Raw genomic sequence first — 10,711 nt, 5'->3', positions numbered from 1 at the left:
CTCTCTCTCTCTCTCTCTCTCTCTCTCTCTCTCTCTCTCGGAAGTCGCCAATTAAGATACGCGAAATGACGCTTCGTCCCCTTTAACTACCGTTCCCTTTGGGGGAGGGGGAGGGGGGAGGGGGGGCGTGACCTCTGACCCCCGATCCTCGAGAAGAGGTCAAAGTCATCATACGGCGCTCGGGGGTCGAGACGAGGTCAGGTCAGGTGGCCCTCGACGTCAGCAATCACCCATCACCGCCAATATTAATCACCACTGCTAATCACACCTACAGTATCCACCACTATTAATCACCACTGCTAATCACACCTACAACAACCACCACTATTAATCACTACTGCTAATCATACCTACAGTAACCACCACCATTAATCACCACTGCTAATCACACCTACAGTATCCACCACCATTAATCACCATTGCTAATCACACCTACAGTATCCACCACCATTAATCACCACTGCTAATCACACCTACAGTATCCACCACCATTAATCACCATTGCTAATCACACCTACAGTATCCACCACTATTAATCACCACTGCTAATCATACCTACAGTATCTACCACTATTAATCACCACTGCTAATCACACCTACAGTATGCACCACTATTAATCACCACTGCTAATCATACCTACAATATCCACCACTATTAATCACTACTGCTAATCATACCTACAGTAACCACCACTATTAATCACCATTGCTAATCACATCTACAACAACCACCACTATTAATCACCACTGCTAATCACACCTACAGTAACCACCACTATTAATCACCACTGCTAATCATACCTACAGTAACCACCACTATTAATCACCACTGCTAATCATACCTGCAGTAACCACCACTATTAATCACCACTGCTAATCATACCTACAATATCCACCACTATTAATCACTACTGCTAATCATACCTACAATATCCACCACTATTAATCACTACTGCTAATCATACCTACAGTATCCACCACTATTAATCACCACTGCTAATCATACCTGCAGTATCCACCACTATTAATCACCACTGCTAATCACACCTACAATATCCACCACTATTAATCACTACTGCTAATCACACCTACAGTATCCACCACTATTAATCACCACTGCGTCCCTATTTGGCCCTTGAGAAGATGACATCAGGTCCTCCTCCTCCTCCTCCTCCTCCTCCTCCTCCTTCATCTCCATCACTCCTTCTCCTCCTCCTCCTTCATCTCCATCACTCCTCCTCCTCCTCCTCCTCCTCCTCCTCCTCCTTCATCTCCATCACTCCTCCTCCTCCTCCTCCTTCATCTCCATCACTCCTCCTCCTCCTCCTTCATCTCCATCACTCCTCCTCCTCCTCCTTCTTCATCTCCATCACTCCTCCTCCTCCTCCTTCATCTCCATCACTCCTCCTCCTCCTCCTCCTTCATCTCCATCACTCCTCCTCCTCCTCCTTCATCTCCATCACTCCTCCTCCTCCTTCTTCATCTCCTTCCCATACAGAGCAAAACCCAACGGGGCTCAAGTCGTACGGGCCCCCCAGATAGAGCACCACCTCGACTCTTTTAAAAAAAAAGGGGTGTGTGACTCTGGGGGTGTGTGACTCTGGGGGGGTGTGTGCCTCTGGGGTGGGTGTGTGACTCTGGGGGGTGTGTGACTCTGGGGGGGTGTGTGCCTCTGGGGGGGGTGTGACTCTGGGGGTGTGTGTGACTCTGGGGGTGTGTGTGACTCTGGGGGGGTGTGTGACTCTGGGGGTGTGTGTGACTCTGGGGGGTGTGTGCCTCTGGGGGGGTGTGACTCTGGGGGGGTGTGTGACTCTGGGGGGGTGTGACTCTGGGGGGATGTGTGACTCTGGGGGGATGTGTGACTCTGGGGGGTGTGTGACTCTGGGGGGGTGTGTGACTCTGGGGGGGTGTGTGACTCTGGGGGGGTGTGTGCCTCTGGGGGTGTGTGACTCTGGGGGGGGTGTGTGACTCTGGGGGGGTGTGTGCCTCTGGGGTGGGTGTGTGACTCTGGGGGGTGTGTAACTCTGGGGGGGTGTGTGACTCTGGGGGGGGTGTGTGCCTCTGGGGGGGGTGTGTGACTCTGGGGGGGTGTGTGACTCTGGGGGGGTGTGTGCCTCTGGGGGGGGGGTAATAGCTTCTCACGCCCTTCGTCTAACATTATGCCCTTAGTGAGCCCGTGAATATTAACCGATAAACTCTACGCCAAATTACCCAGGAAGATCCATACTGCGTTCATTGAACGCTAGCCGCTAGGCCAAATTATCCAAGAAGATCCAAACTGAGTTCATTGAACGCTAACTGCTACGCCAAATTATCCAAGAAGATCCGTACTGAGTTCATTGAACGCCAACTGCTACGCCAAATTATCCAAGAAGATCGTACAATGAGTTCATTGAACGCCAACTGCTACGCCAAATTATCCAAGAAGATCCAAACTGAGTTCATTGAACGCTAACCACTACGCCACATCATCCAAGAAGGTCTACACTGAGTTCATTGAACGCTAACTGCTACGCCAAATTATCCAAGAAGATCCATACTGAGTTCATTGAACGCTAACTGCTACGCCAAATTATCCAAGAAGATCCATACTGAGTTCATTGAACGCTAACTGCTACGCCAAATTACCCAAGAAGATCCATACTGAGTTCATTGAACGCTAACCACTACGCCAAATTACCCAAGAAGATCCATACTGAGTTCATTATATTCAATCGCTTATATATAAGGGATCAAAATGGTTATAGTTTCTTTATCCAACCTGATATTCGATTCTAATATACATTAGAATCGAATATCATGAACAAAAGAGATTTGGTTAACAACTTTAACAACAACCAGGTTCGATCCTGATCTCAGAACTGTGAGTTCTGAGGTGTTGTTCTCCTCGTTCACAAAAGTTGAACTTGACTGACAGAACCTCTGGTGGACATTTGAAATACTCTTGCTTTGTCTGTGTTTATCTATATCAAATTCTATGTTTCCTGATAGCTTCTATAAGAGACTATGTGTTTTTCAATTCAGTGGAGCATAATATGGTCAAAGGTATTAAGTAATTTATATATGGTATTCATATCTTAGCTTTTAAGGTAATCTGGTTTAGGTATGTGGATGCTAAACCTTTGTGTTGAGGTAAAGGAGGTTTTGTAAGGGGTTCTAAGCCATCTATGAAGACAAAAATATATCGTCTATACATCGGCAGTAAACCTGGTGGGGTGTCATTTCAGGTTACAGGGCTGTAATTTCGACGTAGGAAATGAATGGGGGTTCACCTTGCCCAGGCGTTTATGTCATATATATATATATATATATATATATATATATATATATATATATATATATATATATATATATATATATATATTCCTATGAGTCCACGAGGAAAATGAAACACGATAAGTTCCCAGGTGCACTTTCGTGTCATAATCACATCATCAGGGGAGACACAAGAGAAGAAATATAACAGTCAGTTGATATACATCGAAGAGACGTAGCTAAGGACGCAATATATATATATAGGTACGATCATCGCCTAGCGGTAGCGCTCCCGCCTGTTGCACAGGGGGTCCCGGGTTCGATCCTGGCTGTTGGAGGTTTGTATGTTCTATGAAGGTGCGCGTTCCTATGAACTTGACGCTCAAGTTGTGCAATAGAGAGGTAATGGTTTGGTGCCACAACACGATCCACCGTCTCAGACATCGACAGGAAAGAAACCCAGAGCCTCCCTCCTCCTCCTCACCACCACTACTAGCGACCAAGGCAAACACCATGCGCGGCCTATGTGAACATCATTAGACATTCCAAAGACGAGACGTCATACGCGCAGACGTGAGGAGAACGATCAAGTGGTATGTGTGTGTGTGTGCTTAACCTAGCAACTTCCTCACGAAGAATATCGACGTGTCCGGCAAGTGGGAGTGAACACTTAGACATTCGAATCCTGAATCGAACACCATTGTGGATGGAACATGCTGGAGGAGCACCACCATCTCGTGGTGTACAGATAACCTCAGTGTGGCAGCTGGAAAGGTCTACTACAGAAATACTGAAACAGGAACACTTTCCCTTTTCCTGTTTTAGCTGAGATGGTGCGGGCAGCTGAGCCCCTTAATCAAGGCCATCCCATTAACGATGTATATATATATATTATCCCTGGGGACAGGGGGGGAAAGAATACTTGCCACTTATTCCCTACGTGTCGTAGAAGGCGACTAAAAGGGGAGGGAGCTGAGGGGGGGGCCTGGAAATCCTCCCTTCCCGTTTTTAATTTTCCAAAAAAGGAACAGAGAAGGGGGCCAAGTGAGGATATTCCCTCAAAGGCTCAGTCCTCTGTTCTTAACGCTACCTCGCTAACGCGGTAAATGGCGAGTAGCATGAAAAAAAAGAATATATATATATATATATGTGTATATATATATATATATATATATATATATATATATATATATATATATATATATATACTATATATATCCTAGCCTGAGCCAGGTACCCGTTTTATCGATCGACCCCTAGTTAGGTGAACAGCTGGGTTGACTGTGGACCGACTTTCGCAAACTAGGATTCGAACCTATGCCATACTCGACCCTGGGCCGTGGGGGCGGCCCGTGAATGGTTCGCGGTCAGGAACGCTAACCACCACACTGCTACAATAACAAATCGAAAGGACGAGAAGGTCGCACGAGCCACTGTGGCCAGAAACTAAAAAAAAAAAACCCACAAAACAAAAACGATTGATGAAGACAATGCAATCAGTCTCTTCATATTCTTAAACAATCCGGATCCAAATGGTCGTTCGTCATGAACCACAATATGCTACGTCGCTCTGGAAGTTTGGATCGTACCGATGTGGTACATGAGTACCTCAGCTATTGATACTGGGGACTGTCACGATGTGTTATATGAGTACCTAGACAATACAGTGGACTGTCAGCCTCACCACATAGATTCCATTGGGCATACAACCTGAACCTTGAGCCACCACCTCTCGCTCCATTTCAAAAAAAAAAAAAAGAAAAGGTGGAGTCAAACAACATCATTGGAAATAAGCAAGGAATGAGACTTACGTGGGAGAATAAATAGAGAATAACATCCAAATTATGACTAGTTGCAGCGATCAGAGGAGACCATAGATATTAGAAGTCATTTTCTGTTAGAGAGAAAACATCTTCCATCACCATCCAGACAAAGATGACCATCACAATAAAGTCTCTTTGATGGCCTACCAAGAGCACGTAGACCTAACCTCGTTTTTAGAAAAGGAGGAACGCGTCACTGATCCGCCAGAAGTAGCCATGTCTGCCATTCATTTCAGGAAAAGGGGGGGACGAGTCACTCACTGGACCGACCCAGACCTGGGTGAAGAAGTTAAGAGAGAATCAAACGAGTCCAACTTGACCTCAGCGCCGCTCTTAGTGTATCTAGTGAATGGACTTTCTGTATTCCTACCTCGTGTAAGGTTGTTCTGTGTTTTCTTTGTAAGTTTTAGGTATTTCTGTCTCCACATTTTATATTCAGATTGTGCCTCATACTACCCGTCTGATGTCAATCTGTATTGCTTGAAATGTATTCCCTCACTTTTTACAGACGAAGGAAGACCCATCACTCATATACACCCATATGTACATATCCATACACGTACATACACATACATATAAATACATACACACACACACACACAATATATATATATATATATATATATATATATATATATATATATATATATATATATATATATATATATATATATATATATATATATATATTTTTGGGGAGGATAAAAAGATGTTTTGGAAGGAGGTAAATAAAGTGCGTAAGACAAGAGAACAAATGGGAACATCGGTGAAGGGGGCTAATGGGGAGGTAATAACTAGTAGTGCTGACGTGAGAAGGAGATGGAGTGAGTATTTTGAAGGTCTGTTGAATGTGTTAGATGATAGAGTGGCAAATATAGGTGGTGTGCGAAGTGAGAGGGTAAGGGAGAATGATTTGGTAAACAGAGAAGAGGTAGTGAAAGCTTTGCGGAAGATGAAAGCCGGCAAGGCGGCGGGTTTGGATGGTATTGCAGTGGAATTCATTAAAAAAAGGGGGAGACTGTGTTGTTGACTGGTTGGTGAGGATATTCAGTGTATGTATGGCTCATGGTGAAGTGCCTGAGGAATAGCGGAATGCATGCATAGTGTCACTGTACAAAGACAAAGGGGATAAAGGTGAGTGTTCAAATTACAGAGGTATACGTTTGTTGAGTATTCCTGGTAAATTATATGGGAAAGTATTGACTGAGAGGTTGAAGGCATGTACAGAGCATCAGACTGGGGAAGAGCAGTGTGGTTTCAGAAGTGGTAGAGGATGTGTAGATCAGGTGTTTGCTTTGAAGAATTTATGTGAGAAATACATAGAAAAACAGATGGATTTGTATGTAGCATTTATGGATCTGGAGAATGCATACGACAGAGTTGATAGAGATGCTCTGTGGAAGGTATTAAGAGTATATGGTGTGGGAGGCAAGTTGCTGGAAGCAGTGAAAAGTTTTTATCGAGGATGTAAGGCATGTGTACGTGTAGTAAGAGAGGAAAGTGATTGGTTCTCAGTGAATGTCAGTTTGTGGCAAGGGTGTGTGATGTCTCCATGGTTGTTTAATTTGTTTACGGATGGGGTTGTTAGGGAGGAGAATGCGTTGAAAAATGTGTGGAAGGCGAGAACATTACCTCGGAAAGCAAAAATGGATATGTTTGAAGGAATAGTGGTTCCAACAATGTCATATGGCTGCGAGGCGTGGGCTATGGGTAGGGTTGTCCGGAGGAGGGTGGATGTGCTGGAAATGAGATGTTTGAGGACAATAGGTGGTGTGAGGTGGTTTGATCGAGTAAGTAATGTAAGGGTAAGAGAGATGTGTGGAAATAAAAAGAGCCTGGTTGAGAGAGCAGAAGAGGGTGTTTTGAAATGGTTTGGTCACATGAAGAGAATGAGTGAGGAAAGGTTGACAAAGAGGATATATGTGTCAGAGGAGGAGGGAGCGAGAAGTGGGAGACCAAATTGGAGGTGGAAGGATGGAGTGAAAAAGATTTTGAGCGATCGGGGCCTGAACATGCAGGAGGGTGAAAAGCGTGCAAGGAATAGAGTGAATTGGAACTATGTGGTATACTGGGGTCGAAGTGCTGTCAATGGATTGAACCAGGGCATGTGAAGCGTCTGGTGTAAACCATGGAAAGTTTTGTGGGGCCTGGATGTGGAAAGGGAGCTGTGGTTTCGGTGCATTATACATGACAGCTAGAGACTGAGTATGAACGAATGTAGCCTTTACTGTCTTTTCCTAGCGCTACCTAACACGCGTGCGGGGGGAGGGGGTTGTCATTTCATGTGTGGCGGGGTGGCGACAGGAATGAATAAAGGCAGCAAGTATGAATTATGTACATGTGTATATATGTATATGTCTGTGTATGTATATATATATGTATACATTGAAATGTATAGGTATGTATATGTGTGTGTGTGTGTGTGTGTGTGTGTGTGTATGTGGACGTGTATGTATATACATGTGTATGTGGGTGGGTTGGGCTATTCTTTCGTCTGTTTCCTTGCGCTACCTTGCTAACGCGGGATACAGCGACAAAGTCTAAGAAAAAAAAGAAGAAAAAATATACTAAATATATCTATACTGTTTGCCATTTCCCACGTTAGCGAGGTAGCGTTAAGAACAGAAGACTGAGCCTTTGAGGGAATGTCCTCTATTGGCCCCCTTCTCTGTGCCTTCTTTTGGAAAATCAAAAAAAGAGGGGAGGATTTCCAGCCCCACTCAGCTCCCTCCCCTTTTAGTCGCTTTCTACGACACGCAGGAAATACGTGGGAAGTATTCTTTCTCCCCTATCCCCAGGGATATATATATATATATATATATATATATATATATATATATATATATATATATATATATATATATATATATATATATCCATGGGGAAATGAAAGACGATAAGTTCCCAAGTGCACTTTCGTGTGATAATCACATCATCATCATCAGGGGAGACGCAAGAAAGAAATATACATCAGTCAGCTGATATATACAACGGAGGTAGAGAGAGAGAGAGAGAGAGAGAGAGAGAGAGAGAGAGAGAGAGAGAGAGAGAGAGAGAGAGAGATGTATATTTGCATGACGACGAAAATTACACGCTGGCGGTGCATATCAATGTGTCGCGATGGTACGGCCTCTCAAGGTTGGCCATGACCAACCCCCTAAACCCAACAGCCACCTCTCTCCTTCCCCTCAGACACCATAAGGGTGAGGGTTGACAGGTTCACAATAGGAATGGATCCAGGAAGTCGACCACCTCCTTCCATGGCCAGGAAGTACCTCCCACCGAACGCCACTGCCAGACGCTTGATGCTAACAGAAATGTATGGTTAGAGAGCGCCTTTTTTTTTTTTTTAACTACTGGTATTGACGATACATTTCTGGCTTTGCGGGGTTTATCCTCTATCAAGAGAGGCATGAATTCATGGAAAGTGGTCATATCATTCACGGAAAACTTCGGGAACACACACTCTCTCTCTCTCACACACACACACGCACGAAAAGAAAAAGGAAGACGAAAAAAATATCAGCACACGAGAGTAGAGAATGGGTGCCCTTGTGTCTGTGATTATCCGGCTAGCAAGACCTGGCACTGATCCATGAAGGGTATATAAACAGCTGCTCAACACTGAATCGTCAGACACACACACAGCCAACTGATCGGTGATCCAGCCACCTTCTAATATCTTCCAAGGTATGTTCCCTTAGAATATGTTATATATATATATATATATATATATATATATATATATATATATATATATATATATATATATATATGAGGGATTCTCTGTTAACTTTAAGCAACATGAATGTAGTATAAGAAATGGACAAGATTCAAATGCTTTCCTTTATCATGGTAAGAATTATATGAACATTGTATCAACTGGAGTAATAATAATTCAATTACAGCCTATAATTCAAAAACTGAATCTTCTTTTATTGACTACACTAAGAATTATAGTATGAGTGAAGTGGTCAGCATAATCTGAATACCTTGTCGTAGGCAAAATGAGTGAAAAGGTTTCCTTGTATTGTCCACTTCATAAGAATTTCCTTATAGGAATAATGGCTGACCCCCAAAAAAAATCACCAACCCCAAATGTGTACTAAGGGCGTCTTAGTTCCACCTCTCTTATATATATATATATATATATATATATATATATATATGTATATATATACATGCAGTGACATATATTGTCACCCTTTCAGTAATCCTGAAAAATGTCTTTATTTCAGTGTTTGCATCAGCCTCCTACACTAGCTCAAGATGAACTTCCTCCGCGTCGTGGCAATGCTTCTGGTTGTCTTGGTCGCCCTGGCCACTGTGACCGATGCTGCGCCCTTTGGCTTCCAGCGTCGTGGCTTCAGAGGTTCTCGACGTGGCTCTGGCAAGAGTCGTGGTGGATCCCGCCGCCGCTTTAGCTCAGGTATTGATGTAGATCTGATCAACCCTGACCCATACCAGGACGTCAATAGCCTCATCTACCCAAGCGTGCCTTTCATTGTCTAAGGTTCCGGCAGACGCCGTTACTGTGGCTAAACAATGATATATGGTACCGGAAGGTTCCTTATTGGCCATCCCTCTCGTCGACCATGATGCTCGGCGGTGGGCCACTGTGCATGGCAGCAGCAGCAGCAGCCAAGGTGGCACTTGACCGTCACAGCAACATGGCACCGGGTCTCCCACATACCTCATCTTGAGTGTCAGTGAGAGCCAACTGGCCCAGTACGTGAAGGTACTACACCAGATGGCCAACCCTATCCACAGGCAGGATGTGTTGCAGAGTCAGGGAGAAAAATCTCCAAGTTCTCTCCCGACTGGTAACAAAAGCCGACACAGTTTTGGGCTCTTGTGTGATGATTGTAGTCATGAGACGAAAGAAATCGCCCAGTGCAAGTCTTTCGTGTGACTTACTTAATAGTGTCTTTCTCATAATGTAGAGCTGCGAGTAGACCTTAGGGTTTGGCTCCCAGCTGACGATGCAGAGCTGAGAGTGGACTTAGGCGTCTTTCTCTCAGCTGACAAAGCAGAGGATTCTGATTATCTACTGGCAGTGTTAAGCTAACAGTAGATCTTAAAGTCAGGGTCCTTCTGTCTCCTGTTGACATTCCTTGAGAATGTTCATTTTTAACTGTGATTCTCATTCATTTGTTCTCATATCATATAATGTTTCTTGCCTGTTGTGCAAGTAGCAGTGATAATGTAATTTCAATTCATTCACTAGATTAAATAAATATTCTTAAAGAGTTTACATTTTTCACTAATCCTTCATTTGAAGAATAGAGTACGTGGTATAACTCGCGTTGGAGGAGAACTACAGGTATATTGATATACCAAGTTGTGTATGTGTATGTTAGTGTCTTAGATTCACATGTTTTACTGAATATTTTCTAGTGTCAGGTAATGCAATCTTGGAAGCGTTTACTTTGCCATATATAATACACTGTGAACAAAGTAGACCTCTGAATCTTTGAAGTTGCTAGATTTTTGTTATAGCTGTACAGGCTGTTATGAGGTACTTTGCGCTAGAGACTATATTCTGCCGAAGTAGAACTTGTCTTTATTAAGAGAAGACTGGAAAAGCCACCCGTTGGCATTTAAAGTTACTCCTCAGACCACTTGGAGGTCGA

The 10,711-nt window shown here is 43.8% G+C and overlaps 1 long non-coding RNA gene across 1 annotated transcript; it reads left to right on the top strand.

Annotated features, from left to right (window-relative positions):
- The first annotated feature begins 8,629 nt into the window (after positions 1 to 8,629).
- On the top strand, positions 8,630 to 10,328 carry LOC139754884 (uncharacterized). The gene is made up of 2 exons (XR_011713963.1): positions 8,630 to 8,768; positions 9,317 to 10,328. It is a non-coding gene; the product is annotated as an uncharacterized lncRNA (long non-coding RNA).
- Positions 10,329 to 10,711: the final 383 nt, after the last annotated feature.

This window comes from Panulirus ornatus, chromosome 18 (genome assembly GCF_036320965.1).
Source record: "Panulirus ornatus isolate Po-2019 chromosome 18, ASM3632096v1, whole genome shotgun sequence".
In the NCBI taxonomy this organism is placed as follows: Eukaryota; Metazoa; Arthropoda; class Malacostraca; order Decapoda; family Palinuridae; genus Panulirus; species Panulirus ornatus.
Note: the sequence above shows the minus strand (reverse complement) of the source record. Positions and strands in the feature narration are given on the sequence as shown.